Below are 23,901 nucleotides of genomic sequence, written 5' to 3' on the forward strand. Positions count from 1 at the left end.
ATAGTCTATGAAAAATATTATATAAGCACTTGAAAATAATGTATATTCTGCTGTTGGAGTGTTCTGTAAATATCAGTTAGGTCAAATTAGTTGATGGTGTTGTTTGAGTCTTCTAAATCCTTACTGATTTTCTCTCATTGTTCTATCAATTACGTAAAGAATGGTATTAAAATCTTCAATGGCAATTATTGAATTACCTATCTATTTTTCACCTCTGAGAATTTTTGCCCATGTACCTGGGGGTTTATTTTTTAGCTGTGTATTATTTTATAATTATATCTTCCTGATACATTTATACTTTTATCATTAGTGTTTTTGTCTCTAGTAATATTTCTGTCTTGAATTATTTTGTAACTTAATATTACAACAAGAACTCTCTTATGGGTTACTCTTTAAATGTTTTTTTCTTTGAGTTGAGGTCTTTGTCGATCAGGCTGGAGTGCAGTGGCACAATCATGGCTCACCACAGCCTCAATTGCCTGGGCTCAGGTGATCTTTTTGCCTCAGTCTCCAGGGTAGCTGGAACTACAGACATGCTCCACCATGCCCATTTAATTTTTTTTTTTTTTTTTTTTTTGGTAAAGACCCTGCTTAACTTCCAAGATCAGACAAGATTGGGAGCACTTAGGGTGGTATGGCCATAGACCCCAGGCTGGTCTTGAACTCCCGGGCTCAAGTGATTCTCCTGCCTCGACCTCTCAAAGTGCTGGGATTACAGGCATGAGCCACCTTGTCTAAATGGTTATATGTATTCCTTTCCCTTTACTTTCAACTTCCTTATATTTTTGCATCTGAAGTTTTCCTTGGCAATTCCAATATTTTTAGTCTCTGGAGTTCAAAATCTGTTGTTTATTGTTTCTCATAGTGGTTTACTTTCTCATGTGCTTATTGGTTTTTGATTGTGGATTCATCATTTGATCTTTATTTTCTGGGAATCCTGTAAGCCTTAACTGAGCAGTATTTCTCCACAAAAGGATTTTTCTTTATGACAAGAACAGGTAGGTTAAGAGGCCTGAAACCATGGTGATGCTATCATTTTGACCCAGCTTGGCTCTGGCACCAGCACCCCCAGCAAAACCTGGGTTCCCAGTGCCCAGGTTCTACTCCTGCTAATGGGTATCACAGTACCTGAAGCGTTTTATCTCAGCACTGGAATCCAAGGTTTGGTTTTCCCACCTAGTTTCAAGGCCCAAACTCAGTAATCTGATAGCATAGTTGCAGCTATACTCAGGGCAATCCACTATTACCATCTGCCTACTCTTCTGGTCCCACCTCCTGGTAGCCGTAGCTTGAACTAGGAAAGGTAGAACCTGAGAAGCTTCGCTTACTTCTTGTGAGATCAATTCTCAAAAGAACATGTCTTATGCAGAATAAGATTGTCCTGCAGAAAAAGGATCTCAAAGAACTCCTAGTTAGTCACAAAATTATAAAAGGAAGGTATATAATAGGATGTTAAATGAGAAATGTAGTAGCATATGTGCCTTACTTAAGGTCATAAAGCCAGCTAGCAGCAGAGATGGGGCTAGAACCTGGGATCTGGAAGCCAGGTTTTGCTGGTAGTGTCTACTGGAAAGCTGCATGATGGTAGTACTCTTGGGAAAGGTGCATGATCTTTTCCAGTCTGTGGTGCTGACAGGGCCCGAAAGAATAGTTCTTTAACTAGAAGGGAGGGCCCAGAAAGAATAGTCTCTTTAACTTCCCTATGGGTCATTTTGCAAGGATAGGTAAGCTATCGTTTTTGTTTTTTAATTTTTTAAAAATTTGTTTACTTCCCTAACTAAAATGAGAAGTGAGCATAAACTATTTAAAATGAAAGAAAATGTTTGGAATCTTCAGAAGGGTCTATGATCTCATATGTTTTCCTTGTTCTTGGTGAGGTCATAAAAATTCATCCTAGAACGGGTAATGGTGAAGCTCGATAGTCTTATATACGTAAGTCGATTATGTATCCTGGCATAATTATTTGTTATTTTATTACAGATTTCATCAGATATCCAGAAAACAATGTTTTGTTTTTATAAATAATCTGGATTCTGCCTTCATAGTTGCTTGTCATTAGATGTTTTAAGAATGAATTAAGCAACAGAGTATGTTACTGAGATCTATTCTGTCTTGAGGTCTAGTTACTTTTAAATTTTATTTATTTTAGAGACGAGATCTCAGTTTCTCATCCAGGCTGAGTGGCCTTGAGCTCTGAAGTCCAGTTTCTATTGCTATAGGTCATGGTGAGAGTCAGCACAGCCTAGTGGTATGAATACCAACTCAGAAGCCAGACCAATTTCTTTTTAATCCCATCTTAATCACTTGCTGGCTCTATGACCTTGAGTAGGTTACTTAATCCCATGTGCCACACTTTCTCCACTCCATTATTATAGGGCTGCTCCGAAGAATAAATGGATGGTCTAGTAAAAGCACTTATTGTCTGGCACATAGTAAGTCTTTATGTGCTAGCTTGTTAATAATTAAATCCAAAGGATCTCCCTCGTACCTATTAGCACTGGTTAGTGGAATTGGATGGACGAAATCTACAGGCATAGGAAATAAATTTTCAGTTGTAAGACTTTTAGAGAAGAGAGTATCAGAGCTAAAACCAACATTTAACTTTTTTATTTGAAAATAGTCTTATATGAAACATGAACTGAATGCATACAGAAATTTTCTTGTTTTTAAATATTAAAGAGGGTAAAAGAATGATACCCTCAACACACACACAATCATTTTGCCCATATTTATAGCATGACTAATATAATAAGAATTCCAAGTAATAAGAATTCTGAGTTAGTTGCAATTTTCCTTTGCAATGTCACTCAGTCTTCAGGTATTCCTTCCTTCTGACTCTTACCATTAACTGGAATTTACTGTTTTGTTTTGTTTTTTTTTGAGTTGGAGTCTCACTCCTTCGCCCAGGCTGGAATGCAGTGGCATACACGCTCCCGGCCACCCCAGCATTGACTCGCTGGGCTCCGGTGATCATTCCACCTCAGCCTTCCAAGTAGCCGGAACTACAGGCGCGCACTACCACGCCCGGCTATTTTTTTTTACTGGAGTGTAGAGACGAGGTCTCTCCAATTTGCCCGCGCTGGTCTCGAACCCGCGGGCACAGGCAATCCACTCGCCTCAGCCTCCCAAAGTGCTGGGATTACAGGCTGAGCCACCGAGCCCGGCCTACTGTTCATTTTAATCTGGCCAGGAGTATGCCACTGCCCTCCAGCCTGGGTGATAGAGTGAGCCTCCAACTCAAAAAAAAAAAAAAAAAGAGTAGAGAATGCATTTTTTTCATCAGTGCCTAGAATATTGTAGGTACTCAAATATTTGTGAATATTGCACATATGAATGCATATGCATTTATTCATTCATATGTGAATTAGTGCATAAAGTAAACAAACTTTTTTTTTGAGTTGGAGTCTCAAAAATAGAACCAGAACTGATCCCAGGCTCCAGGTTCCTTGTTAACACTCTTTCACTGAAGCTTGACCATCCGTAACTTTACAGTCAAGAGAAAGCGTAATTTGCCAGGCGTGGTAGCTCATGCCTGTAATGCCAGCAAGTTGGGAGTCCAAGGTAGAAGGATTGTTTGGGGCCAGGAGTTTGAGACCAGTCTGGGCAACACAGTGAGATCTCTTTACAAAAAAAAAAAAAAAAAATAGCTGAGTGTGGTGGCACACGCCTGTAGTCCCAGCTAGTTGGCAAGCTAAGGTGCAGGGACTGCCTGAGCCCAGGACATTGAGGCTGTGGGGAGCCATGATAGGGCCATTGCACTCCAGCCTGGGTGATGGCGTAAGACCCCTACTCAAAAAATAAAAAAATGAAGAGACAGAGTAATGAGAGAATAGATGTGTTTTCAGCATATTTACCTGTAATTGCATTATAGAAGTTTCTGGGACAGCTTTTGCTTTTCTTTTCTTTTTTTTTTTTTTTGAGTTGGAGTCTCACTCCGTGGCCCAGACTGGAGTGCAGTGGCCACTCCCAGCCACCACAGCCTCGATCTGCTGGGCTCTGGCAATCTTTCCGTCTCAGCCTTCCAAGTAGCTGAAACTACAGGCATGTGCTACCACGCCCGGCTAATTTTTGATTTTATTGCAGAGATGAGGTCTCGCCAAGTTGCCCAGGTGGGTCTCGAACCTGCGGGCTCAGGCAATCCACTCACCTCAGCCTCCCAAGGCGTGGGATTACAGGCTGAGCCACTGAGCCCAGCAGCTTTTGCTTTTCTAAACTGATGCTGCACTATCTTCCTTCTTCCATCTTCTTCCCTCCCAGAAAGAAGACCTGACCCCTGGGAGTGCTGCAGCCATCTTGTGCCCATGAGGCAAACAGCCAATCCACCTAAAAATGGTGCAGTGAAAAGATAAGAGCCTGACAGTCTCTTCACCAGCTCCAGAGTGGCTAGTGTGAGAAATGTAGATTCATATTTATACAAGTTGGTTTGCTCGAAACTTGAAGTCAGAAATATTCCTAATGGGCAACTCTTTGAACAATTTCTTTCATGCTGCAGGCTTTTGCTGGTGAACTGTGACTGACTGTAACAATCAGAACTCCGCTAGAAATTATTGTTTTAAGGATTATGTGCATTGTCCTCCTCGCATTTACTGTTCTTAAAATATAACTGGCTCAATTTTTTTTTACTTTTTATCTTGAAAAAGTTTCAACTACATACAAGTTGTGAGAATAGTACAATAAACTCCTGTGTATTTTTCATCTAGAGTAACCAATTGTTAGTCCATGTGTTGCTACCTCTCTGTCTCTCTGTATATGTGAAAAAAGTCTCGTAACCTTTTGAGAATAAGCTGCAGATATCATGAACTTTAATCCTACAATATTTCCACGTGTAGCCCTTAGAAAAAGAGAATAGTTTCTTACATAACTATTATCCAATTATAAAGTTCAGGAAATTTAACACTGATTCAGTACTATCATCTAAAATATGGGTCTGTGGCCATTGCCATGGCAGACCCTGGTGTGACCTTGTGCTCTTTGAGCTATGGCTGTCACCATGCTTCCTGGCTTTGGCCCCCTCCCCTACCTTGGGGAAGTGAATCTTCTCTCTCCCTTATCCTTCTCTCTCTCATTTACTTTAAAATAAACTATATTTTTAATCTAAAAAAATAGGTAAAATAAAATAAGGGTCTGGCCAGGTGCACTGGCTCATGCCTGTATTCCCAGCATTGTACAAGGATCACTTGAGGCCAAGGGTTCAAGACCAGGCTGGGCAACATAGCGAGGACCTGTTTTCATTTGAAATGCATAAACAACACATTGAAAAATAAAACATGGGTCATATGAACATTTCACTAATTGTCCCAATGCTGTTTATAGCAATAATGTTTGTCTTGACAAGACAATCCTGATTGACACTTGGCATTTGGTCATCATAGTTCTTTAATCTGGACCAGCTCCTCAGGCCTTCTTTGCTTTTTTATGAGATGGACATTTTTAAAAAGAACAAGCCCATTTGTCTTTCGTCTGTTTGTTTCTTTATGAATCTACCTCAATGTGGGTTTGTCTGGTAGTTTCCTCATGATCAGATTTAGGTTGCACGGTTTTGGCAGGAACTTGACATTGGTGATGTGTCTCTCTCAGCACATCCCACGGAAGGACCGTGATATCAGCTGTTACTGGTGGAGTCCACTCCAATTTATCACTTGATTACAGTGAATTCCACCTCTGGCTCATTCTTATGAGTCTGATGCTTATGTGCTCAGGGGGACAGAGACTCATCTTTCTTATGTGACCTGTGGGCTACATGGAGTCATTCCCATGGTTTCCTGAATTACAGGGTCCTTTGGCGAGGAACGGGTTCAGGATGTGTTTTGAAAGCTGCATTTGGAAGGAGTAGAGACTACTCTCTCTTCATGATTTAATAAACCAGCTGCCAGATACTCTGGAAGCCAATGGGAAAGAGTTAATAAGGACACAGGACATCTGGTTTTCCTTGAGGAGAGCTGAGCTTCCCCAAATATCTCTCCTTTACACCTGAACAAGTTAAATGGTCCTGTTCCCATGGAATCCTCTACCAATGTGGCCCTGACCTGTGATTTATATAAAAAGTAGCTATTCCTTAATTTTCCCCACAATGGCTTCATTCTTAACTTATGAACCTGCTTTGTCAGTGTTCCCTTTGATTTATGGAAGATTTCAAACTCCCCAAATAACTATCCCTTTTCTTTTCATTAAAGTTAATCCCCACAAAGACACTTTCATCCGCTGATTAGTCATGCTCCAGCGAGCCTTGCTAACCAGAGGCTAAGTTATTGATGTGTTAAAGATGTAATCTCCAAGTCTTGGGACCACTGAAGAAACCCCAACATGTTATTTGACAGTCAGAATCTCACAATGTATTGCCTCCTTTGAGTAGCCTTGGTCGCACGCGTTCCTTGGGGTCCATAAATCTCTCTGGCCCGACTGCCTGTGAGGGCTGAGTTATTGTGGGGCCGAGTTTAAGCTGCCAGCACATACTGCCCGACACCCCAGGACATTGTGGTGCCTTCCCCAGACTCCAGTTTCCATTCCCAGTAACAAGTATTCAGCAACAAGTCTATTACAGCATAAGCAGAGGCTCATTGTTTTATGCCCTGCCTGTGGACTTCCTCGTAAATTCACACCAAGCCACAAGTCAGCAGGCCTGTAATTTGGTTGTGCTATGGGCCACCAGTGGCACTCACCTTTCTTCCCATCATTGATTTCGAGCAACGTGTAGACCTGGCTCACCACTGGTGAGTCTTATCAGATGGCGATGAGGTCCCGACTGCACCGGAGAGCAGCCTATGTGGAAATGTATAGCAACCCCTCACCCTCCAACTTTAAACTTGTAGATTAAAAACCAAAAAAAAAAAAAAAAAATCAGGTCGGGCACAGTGGCTCAAACCTGTAATCCCAGCACTTTGGAAAACTGAGGTGAAAGGATTGCCTGAGCCCAGGCGTTTGAGACCAGCCCGGGCAACTTGGTGTGACCTATTCTCTATAATAAATTTAAAAATGAACCAGGAGTGGTGGTGTGTGCCTGTAGTTCCAACTACTTGGAAGGGTGAGGTGGAAAGATCGCCTGAGCCCAGCAGGTCGAGGCTGCGGTGGCTGTGAGCATGCCATTGCACTCCAGCCTGGGTGACAGAGTGAGAAACTCCAACTGAAAAAAAAGAGAACCAGAGCCTTAAACAAAGAAAACAAATGGAGCAGAGGGGGGGCTGTGTGGGTACCAACTTCTTAACACATGGGTAGAAGATTCATCCTCGGAAAATATGTCTCTAACCCTGGCATTTTACCCGTTTTTTTTTGCTTTTGTTTTCCAAATGACAGCCATTTATTAGCACCCATTTATTAGGTCAGAAATCTGGGTGGGCTCCATGGGGTATCACAATGCTGAAATCAAGATGTTGGCTGCGGGGTATGATGACTCATGCCTGTAATCCCAGCACTTTGGGAGGCTGAGGCAGGAAGATAGCTTTAGGCCAGGAGTTCAAGACCAACCTGGGCAACATAGAATGATCCTATTTCTACCAAAAAAAAAAAAAAAGGTTGCACTTATCTTGAGGCTCAGGGAAAGAGTTGCTTCCAGGCCATTGGGAGAATTCAGCTCCCCATGGTTGTAGGACTGAGGTTCCTGGTTTCTTGCTGCTTTCAGTTTGGTGGAAGGGATCTACATTCCTTCTCTCATGCCCCCTCCATCTTTTTATCAGCAATGCATTGAATTGTTTTCTCACTTGGAATCTCGCTGCCCTTCCCTTCCACCCCAGTTGGAGAAAACTCACATTGAACTCAACACTTGGTTTACATTTCCTTATCGAGAGGAGTCCACTGCTCATGAGCTTGAATGTTGAGGCGATGTCCAATTGCTATTTACTTGTCTAATAGCTTACTCTCAACTTCTGTACTTAACTCATTGAGGACCAGTTAATTTTCTTAAATGAAAATTACGTTTTAAACATCATTTCAAGCCGGGCTCTGTGGCTCAGCCTGTAATCCCGCGCCTTGGGGAGGCTGAGGTGAGTGGATTGCCTGAGCCTGTGGGTTCAAGACCTGCCTGGGCAACTTGGTGAGACCTCATCTCTACAATAAATCAAAAAATCAGCCAGGCGTGGTAGTGCGCGCCTGTAATTCCGGCTACTCGGAAGGCTGAGGCGGAAGGATCGCCGGAGCCCAGCAGGTCGAGGCGGAAGGATCGCCGGAGCCCAGCAGGTCGAGGCTGCGGTGGCCGGGAGCGGCCACTGCACTCCAGTCTGGGCGACAGAGTGAGACTCCAACTCAAAACAAACAAACAAACATCATTTCAATTACATGAGACATAGATGATTATATTCTTCCAAAAACACAGAGCACTATAGATGACAAACATCCCCCTCAAGCACCTTGCCACACTCTTACCACCCTTCTGCTCTCTTTAGGAGAAACTACAGTAATAAGCTGGTGAGTAGACAGTCAGACCACTTTTACTACTTTACATACATTTGCATGCACCCCCCCCAAATATGCATAGCATTGGTTCATGTGAGTATTTTCATAGAAATGATTACCCACTACTCATATAATTCAAAAATTTCTGGGTGCAATGGCTCATGCCTGTAATCCCAACACTTTGGGAGGCCGAGGCAGGAGGATTGATTGAGCCTGAGAGTTCGGGGTCAGCCTAGGCAACAGAGCGAGACCTCATCTCTACAAAAAATAAAAAAAATTAGCTGGGCATGATGGCACACCCCTCTAGTCCCAGCTACTCAGGAGGTTGAGGTAGAAGGATTGCCTGAGCTCAGGAGATTGAGGTTGTGGTGAGCCATGATCATATCACTGCACTCCAACCTGGGCGACAGAGTGAGATCCCAATTCAGGAAGGAAAGAAGGAAGAAAAAACTTATTTTATCATTTATCAAGATATTTTGAGGGTTGTCCATATGAATCCCTATAGATTCAATTCATTTCTCTTAATGTCCTGGTATTGTTTTATTTAAGCATTTTCCTTCATGACCTACTTTATAGTTTTCACATTTATAAGAAATGCTGCATTGATGGTCTTGCATGTACATCCTTGTACTCAAGTACCTTTTAAAGAAAAAGACTAGAAGTGTCATTCCCGGGTCATAGAGTAGCCTACACTTATGATAGAGTAGGATACAGGTATAATAAAATTGCTGCCTATTAAGGGAGTGGGTTACACTCACCTACAATTGAAGTCCTGTAAGATTTCCTTTTTCCCATATCTTCATCAGCACTGGATACCATCAAACTTCAAGGTTGCCAGTTCCATGGGTGTACGCTAGGATCTCATCGTTTTAATTTGCATTTCCTTATTTACAAATGAGGCTGAGTAACTTATATGTTTATTGGTCATTTATATTTCCTTTTTAAAAACTGTTACATTTTTGACCATTTAAAAATGTGATGGAGTCTTATTAATTTATACAAATTTGTCATTTTTCTTACTAATCCTTTATCTACTCATAAAATGTAAAATTTTTTTTTCTCACCATGCTGCTAAAATTTTAACATCGTTTCTGGTATTTCTTGTTGAGGAGAAAGCTTTATCTTGATGCAGTAAAATATGTCATTTTTTCCTCATTTGGAGGGGGCCTTAGTTTGGTAAGTCTTCCCTAATATTACTACAATCATAATGATAATTTCTACATTTTTCCTAATAATTTTATTTTTATTTATTTATTCATTTATTTTGTGTCTGAGTCTCACTCTGTCACCCAGAATAGAATGCAGTGGCACGATCATAGCTCACCAAAGCCTGAATCTCCTGGGCTCAGGAGTTCTGTTTTAACTTCCCAAGTAGCTGAGTCTACAGGTGTATACCATCATACCTAGCTCGTTTTTTGCTTTTTTGGTAGAGATGAGATGTCCCTATGTTGCCCAGGCTGGTCTTAAACTCCTGGCCTCAAGTAATCCTTCCATCTTGGCCTCCCAACGTGCTGGGATTACAGGCATGAGCCATCATGCCTGACAATAATTTTTGTTGTTTTTTGTTGTTGTTGTTGTTGTTGTTTTTTGAGTTGGAGTCTCACTCTGTCGTCCAGACTGGAGTGCAGTGGCCGCTTCTGGCCACCGCAGCTTCGATCTACTGGGCTCCGGCGATCCTTCTGTCTCAGCCTTCCGAGTAGCCGGAATTACAGGCATGCGCCACCACGGCTGGCTGATTTTTTGATTTATTGTAGAGATGAGGTCTCGCTGCCCAGGTGGGTCTCGAACCCGCGGGCTCAGGCAATCCACTTACCTCAGCCTCCCAAAGGCTCGAGATTACAGGCTGAGCCACCGAGCCCGGCCCTAACAATAATTTTAATGTTTGATTTTTTTTCCCCATTAGATGTTAAGCCATTTGAAGTGTGTGTGCATATCTGATGCAAGATAGGGATTTTGGTTTCTTTCATACAGGTAGCCAGTTATCCCGGTTCCATTTATTAAATAACCTGCCTTTTCTCCCACTAATTTGAGACACCAACTCTCCCACACACAAAAGTCCAATGTCTATACCCTAATCTAGCTTTTTTATTTGTTCCTGTGTCAATTCATGCTGTTTTAATTACCTTATCTTTATATTTGTCTTGCTCTATCATGCAGCAAATCTTAATCTACCCAACTTCCCTTTGGGACAATTGTGTTGACTATTCTTAAAAATTTACTCTTCTGGGTGAATTTTAGTCAGTTTGTCCTGTGGTGTGAAAATTTATGTTGGGATTTTGTTGAAAACTACTTTAAATTTACAGATTAATTTGGGGAACATCTCACAGCTATTTTTGATAATTTACAAAAATGAGACAAAGTAAAATGTGAGGACAAAGATATAAAATTTCAAGCTAGAAAGGGCTGATACTAAAACCTTAAAAAAGAGGCAGAGCCAGTGCAGTGGGAGGCCAAGTTCTTTGGGTGGCCAAGGTAGGGAGGATCACTTGAGGCCAGGAGTTTGGGATCAGCCTAGACCACAGAGTGAGACTTTGTCTCCACAAATCATTAAAAAAAAAAAAATTAGCTGAACGTGGCAGCACGCACCTATGGTTCCAGCTACTTGGAAGGCTTGGGTGGGAGGATCACTTGAGCTCAGGAGTTAGAACCTGCAGTGAGCTATGATCACACCACTGCACTTCAGCCTGGGCAGCAGAGCAAGATCCTATCTCAAAAGAAGAAGAAGAAGAAGAAGAAGAAGAAGCAGCAGCAGCAGTAGCAGCAGCAGAGGCTACATAACATTAACAAAAAAAAGTGAAGGGGCAAAAACACAGTCATTTATTCAACTAATAGTTTTTGAGAGCCTAATATGTGCCCAGTATTGTTCTAAGCATCCAGGACATAGCAGTAAAAAAAACAAATACAACTTATAACTTCAGGGAATTTGCATAATTTGTAGGGCAAACCAAAGAGGAACAATTAACTACATAACCAATGAACTGTTCATTGTAAATGCTAGGAAGGAAGAAAACCGAGGTTGCTGAGAGACTGGACATTCCTAGACAGCCTCTCTGAGAGTCCAGCTGGAGCTAAAACCCAGAGAACAAAGAGCAGGAGATAGGTCCGAGGGTCAGAGACTTGAGGTGGAGAGGATATGGCCTTGAGAACCCCACAGAAGCCAGTGTGGAGACAAGAGCCTGATCAGGCTACTGTAGGCCACAGTATGGAGTTCAGATTTCGTTTTACTTGCAATGAGAGACCAGGAAGGACTGAGGTGAGCGAAGAGCAAGAAACTGAAGCAGATTCTTAATAGTAACACATTTGGAAGTAGGTATCGTCTAGAACTATCATTTACTGTGTTTTTACAAAAATATCATTTGACTGTTTTTTCTGTTACGATCTCCTTCCTTTTCAATCGATCTTTTGTGTGCAAAAGTTACGTGCCCAGGTTAGCAAGAGATTCTTGTATTGCCTTTCTTGAGTAAACTGGTAAATAAGCCCAGCTGTTGGGCTGAAGGGGATAAGCAATAGACTGAGTTTGCCGGGCTCGGGGGCTCAGCCTGTAATCCCGCGCCTTTGGGAGGCTGAGGTGAGTGGATTGCCTGAGCCCGCGGGTTCGAGACCCGCCTGGGCAGGTGAGACCTCATCTCTACAATAAATTTAAAAAATCAGCTGGGCGTGGTAGCGCATGCCTGTAGTTCCGGCTACTTGGAAGTCTGAGGCGGAAGGATCACCGGAGCCCAGCAGGTGAGGCTGCGGTGGCCGGAAGCGGCCACTGCACTCCAGTCTGGGCGACAGAGTGAGACTCCAACTCAAAAAAAAAAAAAAAAAAAAGAAACAGACTGAGCCATACGTAGTGGAGCCACATCTGTAATCCCAGCCCTTTGCAAGGTGGAGGCCGAGAATTGCCTGAGACCAGGAGTTTGAGAGCAGCCTGGGCAACTTGACGAGACCTCGTCCCTACAAAAAAATCAAATAATTAGCCGGGTGTGGTAGCGTGTGCCTGTGGTTGCAGCTACTTGGAAGGCTGAGGCCGAAGGATCACCTGAGCCCAGCAGGTTGAGGCTGCGGTGGCCAGGAATGTGTCATTGCACTCCAGGCTGGATGATAGGGTGAAATTCTGATTCAAAAAAAAAGACTGCCTGAGTAATGATTTTTTTTTCTTCTTCCTCTTGGCTGTGAAATAAACTCAAATTTCAATGTGATGAAATTGCACTTGGTGCTAAAACTCAGTGGGACGGCCATCAGTTTGGAGAGCATTTAGTCTTTTTAAAGTGTTTGCTTCCATGTTACTGGGAGAGGCACCATGGGTTAGGCCTTGACTGCAGAATTTTCAGATGCTTCAAGGCTGCATCTACAGCTCTGAAGGTATCAATTAATGTGAATAAATTACCAGTGGATGTAGTTTATTTTATTTAGCTTATCAAAAGCCTCAGCCAGGCTCCACATCAACTGGTCATCAAAATATTCAGTTACCGTAGATGGGATTAAGTGTAGTGTTTTGTTATGGATCAGAAACTGACTGAGAGACAGGAAGCAAAGGGTAAAAGCAAACTCTGGATAGAAACACACAAAAACAGCAGCCATAAAAAAGAATGAAATCATGTCCTTTGTAGCAACTGGATGGAGCAGGAAATCATCATCCTAAGTAAACTGACTCAGAAATAGAAAAGCAAAAGCAAGCACCATATGTTCTCACTCATTAGTGGGAGCTAAATGGTCACAAAGATGGAGATTATAGACACCAGGAACACCAATAAGAGGGGAGGGGAGCGGGGGTAAGTGTTCAGAAACTACTTATGGGGCACAGTGTTCACTCTCCAGGGAATGGGCCACCCGAGACCCCGTTTTCACCACTACACGGTATGTCCACATAATGAATATGCATGTGTACCCCCAAATATAAAATAAAAAATGTATATGTATATTAAAAAAATAAACACAAAAGCAGAATCCTCCATTTCCTGTAATTGGCAGTGGTCTTTGAAAAACCACTTTCATAAACCAAAATACACAGATCTTCAGGTCTGCAAAAGGCACTGTAAAGAACCCTAGAGTCTGACAGATCTGTCACTGGGCAGATTATTTAAGCGGTCAGCCTCATTTGGTCTGTAAAGTGGGAATGATTGCACTTTTCATCGAGGGGGGAGGATGAAGGTGATGATGCAGTTAGCTGATGCCTAGGGTTATTTTGCTACAGCTGTCAGTCTTGTTTCTGAGAGGAAGTGCCAAACTGATGGAGATCAACTACAGAAAGCCTCGATGATGCTGACATGTTATGCCTGGAGAATATGTGAAACATGTGTCCCTAAACATGCTTACTCTCCTTACTCAACTCTGGGCTTATTCCAGCAGCACACACCTCATCTGTTGGTGTCACCTGCACCTAGTGGTCTGAACTGAAAAGGCAGGGCCCCTCTTTGGGGGCTCAGCTCCCCTCCCCACCCCACCTCACCCCATCCACTCTTCTACTCTTAGCTCTATATATGGATCAGTTTTTCTCCCTGCTAGTCATTGGTTTACACCAGGGGTCAGAAAACTTTTTCTGAAAAGTGTTAGGTAATTATTTTTCACTTTGCCAACCATACAGTTTCTATTGCAACTGCATTAATCCTCCCACTATCCATGGTTTTGTGCTTTCTGTGGTTTCAGTTACCTGCATGTGATCCAAAAATGGTGAGAACCATACAATAAGATATATATATATGTGAAAGCACATGAGCGAGAGAGGGCACATAACTTTTTTTTTTTTTGAGTTGAAGTTTCACTCCGTCACCCAGGCTGGAGTGCAGTGGCATGCTCACAGCCACCCCAGTATCAACCTGCTGGGCTCAGGTGACCCTTCTGACTCAGCCCTCCAAGTAGTCGGAACTACAGGTGTGCGCTACCACACCTGGCTAATTTTTTAAAAAATTTATTGCAGAGCCGGGCTCGGTGGCTCAGCCTGTAATCCCGCGCCTTTGGGAGGCTGAGGTGAGTGGATTGCCTGAGCCCACGGGTTCAAGACCCGCCTGGGCAGCAAGACCTAATCTCTACAATAAATCAAAAAATCAACTGGGCGCAGTAGTATGCACCTGTAATTCCGACTACTTGGAGGGCTGAGGCGGAAGGATCGCCGGAGCCCAGCAGGTCGAGGCTGCGGTGGCCGGGAGCGGCCACTGCACTCCAGTCTGGGTGACAGAGTGAGACTCCAACTCCAAATAAATAAATAAATAAACAAATAAATAAATAAATAAATTTATTGCAGAGATGAGACCTCCCCAAGTTGCCCAGACTGGTCTTGAGTCCATGGGCTCAGGCAAACCTCTCACCTCAAACTCCCCAAGTGCTGGGATTATAGGCGTGAACCACCGCGACTGGCCAAGTAGCATCTCTTAGAGACAGGCTGAGAGGTGGATTTTAACAAGCCTCCTAGGAAGTGATTCTCAAAGTGATTCTCAAAGTGAGGTCCATGGACCCCCGAGGGTCCCCATATGCTTTAGGAACATTTACGATGTAGGAAAAAAATAATAGAGTATGTTTGGGTGGGAGGAAAGCCTCACAGAGAACTAGATAGCTGAGTGAAGCCCTGAAGGAAGCAAGGAAGCCATCCTGAGCCTGTCTCTGGGAGGATTATTCCAGAGAGAATAGCAAACTTAAAGACCCTGTGGCAGGTGTGTCTGGCAGAAGACTAGTGTGGCTTGTGGGATGCAGGGAGGAACAGAGGAAGGGAGGGAGGGAAGGAGGGAGCAGGGAGAGGCCAGAAGATGAGGTCCAAGAGGAAAGGAGCCAGTCAGGTGGAGCAGGACCTTGGAGGTCATTGAAGGACTTTGGTTTTTACTCAGAGCAAGATGGGAGCCATTGGAGAGTTAGTGCAAGTGGAATTATGCAAGCCATTCCAAGAATTTCACCATCTCCTTCCTCACATGCTTCTTACCTTCCTCACCAGGTATTTACTTTTCCTCTTCTGTTGGCTATAAGTTTCTTGAGGATCCAGCCTCTGTCTTACTACTTTTATCCCCAGTACCTAGCAATGCCCACAACCACGCAACAAACACTAATGAATGTGAGAATGACATTTTATTTGTCCATGGCGTGATTCTCACTTGAGCTAGTAGGACCTTCTTTTGAAAAATGCGGGTTTTTTCAAATAGACATTTAAAAACTTTAATTTTTCTAGGAGTAACTTCGTAAGTGATATACAGTTGAGCCTTGGACAGTGCAGAGGTTAGGAGGGCTGACCCCAGCACAGCTGAAAATCCATGCAAAACATTACACTTCCCCCCAAATCTCCACATGCACAGTTCACAATAGGGTTCACGTTCCTATGAGAATCTAATGCTGCCACTGATGTGACAACATTCACTCACCTGCTGCTCACCTGCTACACAGCCGGGTTGCTGACAGGAATCAGTCCACGGTCTACTGTTGACCCGAAGCCTTAATGATAACATAAACAATTTTTTTTTTTTTGAGTTGGAGTCTCACTCTGTCACCCAGACTGGAGTGCAGTGGCCGCTCCCGGCCACCGCAGCCTCGACCTGCTGGGCTCCGGCGATCCTCCCGCCTCCGCCTTCCGAGTAGCCGGAATTACAGGCACGTGCTACCACGCCCGGCTGATTTTTTGATTTATTGTAGAGATGAGGTCTCGCCTGCCCAGGCGGGTCTCGAACCCGCGGGCTCAGGCCATCCACTCACTTCAGCCTCCCAAAGGCGCGGGATTACTGGCTGAGCCACCGAGCCCGGCTAACAATTTTTTAACATATGTTCTATATGTTACCTGTATTATATTCTGTATTCTTACAATAAAGTAAACTAGAGAAAAGAAAAGTTAAGAAAAATCATAAGGAAAACACATTTACTATTCATTGAGTGAAAGTGGATGGTCATAGAAGTCTTCACCTTCGTCATCTTCTGTGTTGAGTAGGCTGAGGAGGAAGGGAAAGAGGAAGGGTCAATCTTCCTGTCTAGGTGGGGCAGAGGCAGAAGAAAATCTGAGTATAAGTGGATCCACACAGTTCAAACCCCTGTTGTTCAAGGGTCAACTGTATTGTCTTTCTCTTAAAAAAATTCCGTCATCAAAAGTAGAGCATTTCACCAGAGAGCCAGAAATCAACATGCCTTTCCTCTGCGATCATAAATGAATCAGAATAAAAAAATTAGTATTTTCTGGATGCGATTCTGTGGCATTGGAGAAATAAATCTCTCTTTTCTGTATTGGGTCATCAGGGAGTTTCACAATCTCTTTTCCGCTCTTCTCAGATTGTAGCTGGTTTCCTGTGTTGGTGTGTCCTCTGCACTTCCCCAGGAGGAACTTTCTGGGCAGTGTTGTCCTCAAGGGCCATCTTGGCCTGACGTTCCAAGGCTGGACTCAGGGTGCCATAGGGCTTGGTTCCCTCTCTTCTTTCTAGTTCAACATTATCCTCTCGAGGTTGATAACTGTCGCCTCACTGGCTCCCCCAGGACTGGAGCCTCAGGAACCAAAACACGCTGCCTATGAGAAGACCCCATCTTCCATCCCTTTGCTTCTTAAAAGAGCATCAAGGGAGCAAAAGCACCCACATTCCAAGCTCAAAGTGCCATAATTCTAATGGAGGAGATTTGAAGGAAGAGGAATGTTACTGCTCAAATAAATGAATATTTTATTTGCCACATACTTGTATGTATGTATTTTGTAAGTTCACAAATGTGGCCCACTCAATATTTTGTTCTCACCAGAAATATATTTTATCTTCCTTATGATTTTCTTCCCCCCGTCCCCGCTCCCCCCCTTTTTTTTTTTTTGAGTTGGAATCTCACTCTGTTGCCCAGGCTGGAGTGCAGTGGAACGCTCACGGTCACCACAGCCTCGACCTGCTGGGCTCAAGCGATCCGTCTGCCTCAGCCTTCCAAGTAGCCACCATGCCCAGCTAATTTTTCTCAATTTATTGTAGAGATAAGGTCTCTCCAAGTTGCCCAGACTGGTCTTAAACCCTTGGGCTTAGGCAATACTCTCACTTCAGCTTCCCAAAGTGCTGGGATTATAGGTGTGAGCCACTGCACCCGGTCTATGATTTTCTTGATAACATGTTTTTGACCAGGCACGGTGGCTCATGCCTGTAATCCCAGTACCTTGGGAGGCCAAGGCCGGAGGATTCCTTGAGGTCAGGAGACCTGTCTGGGCAACACAGTAAGACTATCTCTCTATAAAAATAAAAATAAATAAAAAATAACTTTTTCTTTTCTCTCGCTTACTTTATTCTTTCCTTTTTGTCTGCAATTATAGTAAAGAGTTGAATGGCTCCTCTAGGCCTGTGTCTAAAAAGTTGTTTCCAAATCTGTTGTGTTGGCAGTTTTCTAAAGAGCTGGCTAAGATCTTTCCTCAGTGTAGAAGGGATCTACAGCTCCTCCCTCCAGACTAGAAGCTCTACAGTGTGATGTCAGCTCCACAGGGCAGCAATTGTTCCCACTTTTGTTTCTGTGGTTGGTTCAGTGCCAGCACAGTGCCTGACATGAGGAAAGGACGCTCAATTATTAATTGTTAAATGAATGCATGTGAGACATGACATACTTTTAAAATATTAGCCTCTATTCTTCCCAACACTTCCTTCTACGCCATATCCCTCGCAGCATCCCACATGGGCAGCCACGGAGAGGAATTCATTGCCTTGGGGAATTACTGACCAGGAAGGAGGGGCTTTTGAGGGAACTCGGGACAGAAGCCATTGATTTGGACATGTACCTGATGAACTAGATGTCCTGAGTGAGTGGAGAGCAGATAAGAAGCAAGGAGAGGCCAGGCTCGGTGGCTCAGCCTGTAATCCCGTGCCTTTGGGAGGCTGAGGTGAGTGAATTGCCTGAGCCCGCCGGTTCGAGACCCGCCTGGGCAGCAAGAACTCATCTCTACAATAAATCAAAAAATCAGCCGGGCGTGGTAGCGCGCGCCTGTAATTCCGGCTACTCGGAAGGCTGAAGCGGAAGGATCGCCGGAGCCCAGCAGGTCGAGGCTGCGGTGGCTGGGAGAGGCCACTGCACTCCAGTCTGGGCGACAGAGTGAGACTCCAACTCAAAAAAAAAAAAAAAAAAAAGAAGCAAGGAGAATGTGGACGAGTCCCCTCCCTGCCCGCTCTCCCCGTGGTTCCTTTAAACCACATTCAGGTGGAAAGATGAGAGAAGAAACTCTACATATGTCTGAGGAACCTAACATAGATGAGACCTGAACCCCAACCACTAGTTGAGCTCAGGACGATGTGGGTACCAGGAAGCTAAAGCAGACATGGCTGTGCAAACTTCACCTGGAAGTTCTAGAATGTCCCCCATGGCTTGAGGACAGCATTGAATGGTGGACAGCCTGAAATTGTAATGATTGGTCTTATCCTTCCACCTACTTATTTCACCAAACTTAGTATATGCTAGTCACTCTTCTAAGCCCTTTACAAATATTATTTTATTTAAGCCTTAAAGCAACCCTGTGTTTAAGACTATTCTTATCCCCATTTTTTTATTGTGGTAAATTATACATAACATAAAACTTACTATTTCAACTATTTTTAGGTGTATAATTCAGTGGCATTAAGCACATTCATAGTGTCATGCAACCATTACCACTATTCCTTTTTTATCATCCCAAACAGAAACTCCATATCCATTAAACAATAACTCCCCAATTCTCCCTCACAGTCCCTGGCAACCACCATTCAGTTTTCTATCTCTATGAATGTACCTAGTCTAGGCACCTCATATAAGCAGAATAACATAATATTTGTTCTTCAGTGACTGGCTTATTTCACCTAGTGTGAAGGTTCATCCATGTTGAAGCACGTGACAGAATTTAATTCCTTTTTAAGGTTAAGTGATATTTATAGATATATATAAATTCCACATTTTGTTTATTTGTTCTTCCATTGATGGACATTTGGATTGCTTCCACCTTTTGGTTATTGTGAATTAACACTGCTGTGAACATGGGTGTCCAAATATCTTGAGTCCTTGTTTTCAATTCTTTTTTTTTTGTTTGTTTTTTGAGTTGGAGTCTCACTCCGTGGCCCAGACTGGAGTGCAGTGGCCGCTCCCGGCCACCACAGCCTCGACCTGCTGGGCTCCGGCGGTCCTTCCGCCTCAGCCTTCCGAGTGACTGGAATTACAGGCCTGCACTACCACGCCTGGCTAGTTTTTGGTTTCTTGCCAAATTGCCCCGGTGGGTCTCGAACCGGTGGGCTCAAGCAATCCACTCACCTCAGCCTCCCAAAATGTGGGATTACAGGCTGAGTCACCAAGCCCGGCTTGTTTTTCAGTTCTTTGGGGTATGTACTCAGAAGTGGGATTGTTGGATCATATGTTAATTCTTAGCTTAACTTTTTGAGGAATTACTATCCTGGTTTTCACAGTGGGGTCACCATTTTACATTTCCACCAGCAAGGCCTCCACTTTCTCCACTTTCCTGTCCAATGCCTGTTATTTCCCATTATTTTGATAATAGTCACCCTAATGGGTGTGATGTGTTATCTCACTGTGGTATTGATTTTCATATCCCTAATGACTAGTGATGTTGAATGTATTTTCAAGTGTTTATTAGCCACTTGTATTTCTATTCCAGTTCTTTGCCTGTTTTTGAATTGTGGTGTTTGTGTTTTTGTGGTGAGTTATAAACATTTGTTATATATTCTGAATATTAATTCCTTATCAAATATATGATTTGCAAATATTTTCTCCCATTTCGTGTGTCCTTTCACTCTGTAGATAGTGTCTTTTGATGTCCCAAGGTTTTTAATTTTGATGATGTTCAGTTTACCAACTTTTTATTTTGTTGCCTGTTTTTCTGGTGTCATTAATTATTTCCATTTTTTTCAGATGGAAAAAAATTTGGCACACAGAAGTTAAGTAACTTGTATAAGTCCATACTGTTTTTTTTCTTCTTCTTCTTCTTCTTCTTTTTTGAGTTGGGGTCTCACTATGTCACCAAGGCTGGGGTACAATGGCATGGTCTCAGCTCCCCGCAGCCTCAACTTCCTGGGTTCAGGCGATTCTTCTACCTCAGCCTTCCAAGTAACTGGGACTACAGGTATATGCCACCACGTCTAGCTAATTTTTTCATGTTTTGTAGAGATGGAGTCTTACTCTGTTGCCTAGGCTGGTCTTGAACTCCTGGGCTAAAGCGATCCTCTCACTTCAGCCTTCGCAAGTGCTGTAATTATAGGCGTTAGCCACCACGCCGAGCCTACACCACACTATTCTTAAGGGGTGGAACTGGAGCTGTGATCCAGGCTCTTTTCTGCAGATCCTACACTAGTGACCACTTTACACCTGCCTCCCTGAGCCTGGGACAGCAACTGGTACAGGGCTGGCATTCAATACACATATATTGAATTAATGTATAGAACTACTCAATGAATATTTCCAGTTTTCTACACTTCGCCTGAGTAAATTTTAAATTTGTGTCTGTTACTTGTCTATAAAGTGGAGACTCCTCATACCTGCACTAGAGACAGGAGAGAAATAGCTCATCAATTGGTTATCCACCATTTACCCTGTAAGGCATTGTAGGGATGGCACTGGCAAATAAAAAAATGCTCCTCAAACCCAAACGGTTAGGAGAAGAAGGCTCAGGAAGTAGAAAGAGGAAGTAATAGAAAACTAAGCAGAGAAAAGCCAGATGAGGTCGATCATCATTGCTGGAGGAATAGAGTGTAGGGGGAGATTATGGGGAGGATTTATTGAAATACGAATAGGACTGAAATGAGAGGGAGAGAGAGCAGGGAAGGCATGACTGGAGAGAAAAACTGGATGAAGAAAGATCTGGAAGCAGGAAGGAGCATGTCATGTTCCAAAGTACAATAACTGATCAATAGGAATGGCTGGATTGGAGGGCTGAGTCAAGATGTACTCATGAGACTACAGAGAAAGGCCAGCTAAGTTGCGACAGTTCTGAATGCCAAGTAAGGAGTCTGGACTTAGCACATAAGCAGGACTGTCTACCTCATTCGCAGTGCCCAGTGCAAAACGGAAACGTGAGGTCCCTTGTTAAAAAATCATGAAGCGTTTCAAGGCAGTACAGCAGACATTAAATCAAGAGCAGGGACCTCCTGAGCATGGGGCCCTGTGCAACTGACCAGGGCATACACCCACGAAGCCCACCTTGTGTGTAAAGCATTAGGAATGCATTGAAAGATTTTGGGCAGGAAAAACTCGGGATTAGATGGATTTGGTATCGGGTGCTACCTTGATGGATGGGAACGAGAAGTGGAAGGGGGACACCTGTTAGGAAATCTCTGGACTTGTCAAGGTTGAGGTTGTAGCATGGGGAAGAACAGTCACGTGTGATGCGATAGATCACTGTGTCTGTGGGCTAAGAGATGGCAGAGTCCAGGCCTTTCATAGCATGGCCGTGGACTGGGCCTGGGTCTTAAAGAAGGCCGGTATCGTTGAGAGAAAGAAGTGTGGAAAAGGGAGCCGGCTTTGGGAGGCTGGTGAAAAGTAACCAGCCTTTGTCATGCTGAATAGGAATAAGGGCAAGGCTTCCACAGAGAAATGTCCAGCTGGCAGCGGAAAATGAGGAAAGAAATCCAGGCTTGGTGATGAAGATGAGAAAGAGAGTGGAGTTGGGTGACTGTTGAAGTGGTGGGGCCATATGCAATTTCTTAGGAATTAAGTGGATAGAGAAGGAGTGTGCTAAAAAACAGAGGAGGACTTTAAAATAATATTTTCTACCACCACTTAAAGGAATTGGGCAATTAGCAGTGATGTTGGATCCAGCAACCTGGAAGGTTTTTCCAACCGCCATTTCCACAAGGTGGTTGTGCAGAATAACAAATCTGTCAGGGTTAAAACACGTTTTTGCTTTTGTTTTTAAATGCCGGAATACTGATAAAAACTTATCAGCATTGACTGTCGGAGGGCTCTTGTGGCAGTTCCCCAGTCCCCTTCCTCTCCCTTTTCTTCACTTTTTAATGATCCATTTATTTTTCAGGCAATTCTTTCAGGAATTTGAAAGTTTAAGCAGGGGTTACATGGAGAACTAACAGGAAATGTCTCATCTTTCCAAGTTTATTGTTGAGAGTGGCCAGATGTCATTTGTTTGTGAGTGGGAAATGGGAAGTTAGATCACAGAACATGAAATTTAAAACTCCATTTTTTTTTTAAATAAAGGGGAGTGGAGAGGAGAAACACACACAGGGAAGCCACTTTGACTTCTCTGACTGTGTTAACAGTGTAGGGGGCAGTGCTCATGAGAAAGACGTTAATATGAGAACATGTTTCACTGTCTGCAAGCATTGCTTGCTTCAAGGTCTGTGAGCAAACAGCTGGTCTCCGCCTGGCCGGGCCAGGGTGTTTGGGAGCTCTCTGCGGATCTGCTGTAATTATAAACCCCACGAAGGGCCAGGAATGGAGGCCAACGTGCTCATTGGTCATCGTGCCCCAGAATAAAGAATCAGAAAGTCACTTACAAAGCGTCCTTCGGTATTTAGCGCTTACAAAAGCAATTATATTGATATTTTTAAAATTATATTTTTCAGCCTCTGTGGTTTAAACTTTGGGTCAAACACTTCCAGACTGCTCAGACTGGCTGGCTCGATCTGGCCCCCTGTCTCTAATTGCTCACGGACTGTCCCGGAAATACCCTCTTCGTCCCTTGTTTTTGCTACAGTGGGCTTTGGCAGGCTCCCACTGGCCAGGTGTTGTCCCCAGCAGTCTCCATGGCAGCATTGTACAACAAAGACTCTGAGGGGGCCTGGAACTGACAGGCCGGCGGGCCCGAGTTCCTGTCCCCAGCCCACGATTTGCTGATCCATCTGTCTTCCACAGAGAGAGAGAGAGAGAGAGAGAGAGAGAGAGAGAGAGAGAGAGAGAGAATAGTACAGGATAGTACAGGACTGTGCCTTCTTGGAAGACAGGCCCCAGGGCAGACAAACAGATGCAAACTTGGATTTGGGCCAAGCATGGGACACTTAGTTGATCAGGAGGATACAGAGCAAAGGGATCCAAGAGCAGCCCCATGGTTCAAAACTTCTTGGCTAGTTTTCCAGAAAAAAAGGAGAAGAAAGTTTCCACCTATCTGCTGACCTTTCAAGGGCACAGGAAGGATTTTTCTTCAACCTACTCCTCTTCTCCGTTCAAAGTTGTTTAGCAGGTTTTCCTTTTTGGGGCCCTGCCTAAGGTCCTGACATCCCCACATTTGTCTCTTCTTGGGGTTAAATCATTAAAGCTGAACAAATGCTGAACTGGAGAAGCAAATCCATTGGTCAGCCTCATCAACTGCCATGGCACCCAGGGACGGGAAACAGCACACATGCTTCTTTTTTTTAATTGTGGTAAAATATACATAACACAAAATTTACCATTTTAACCATTTTCAAAAGTACAATTTAGTGTTATGCAGTACATTTACTGTGTTGTGCACCTGTCACCACTATCCATTTCCAGAACTTTTCATCATTTCAAACAGAAACTCTCTACCCATTGAATAGTAACTCACTATTCCTCCTTCCTCCACCCTGGTAACCTCTCTTCTACTTTCTGCCCCTACAAATTTGACTATTCTGGGTATAAACAGTTAAATTTTCTCTTTTTTTTTTTTTTTTT

This window comes from Carlito syrichta, unplaced genomic scaffold (assembly GCF_000164805.1).
Source record: "Carlito syrichta isolate Samal-C Ts95f unplaced genomic scaffold, Tarsius_syrichta-2.0.1 Scaffold315374, whole genome shotgun sequence".
Lineage (NCBI taxonomy): Eukaryota > Metazoa > Chordata > Mammalia > Primates > Tarsiidae > Carlito > Carlito syrichta.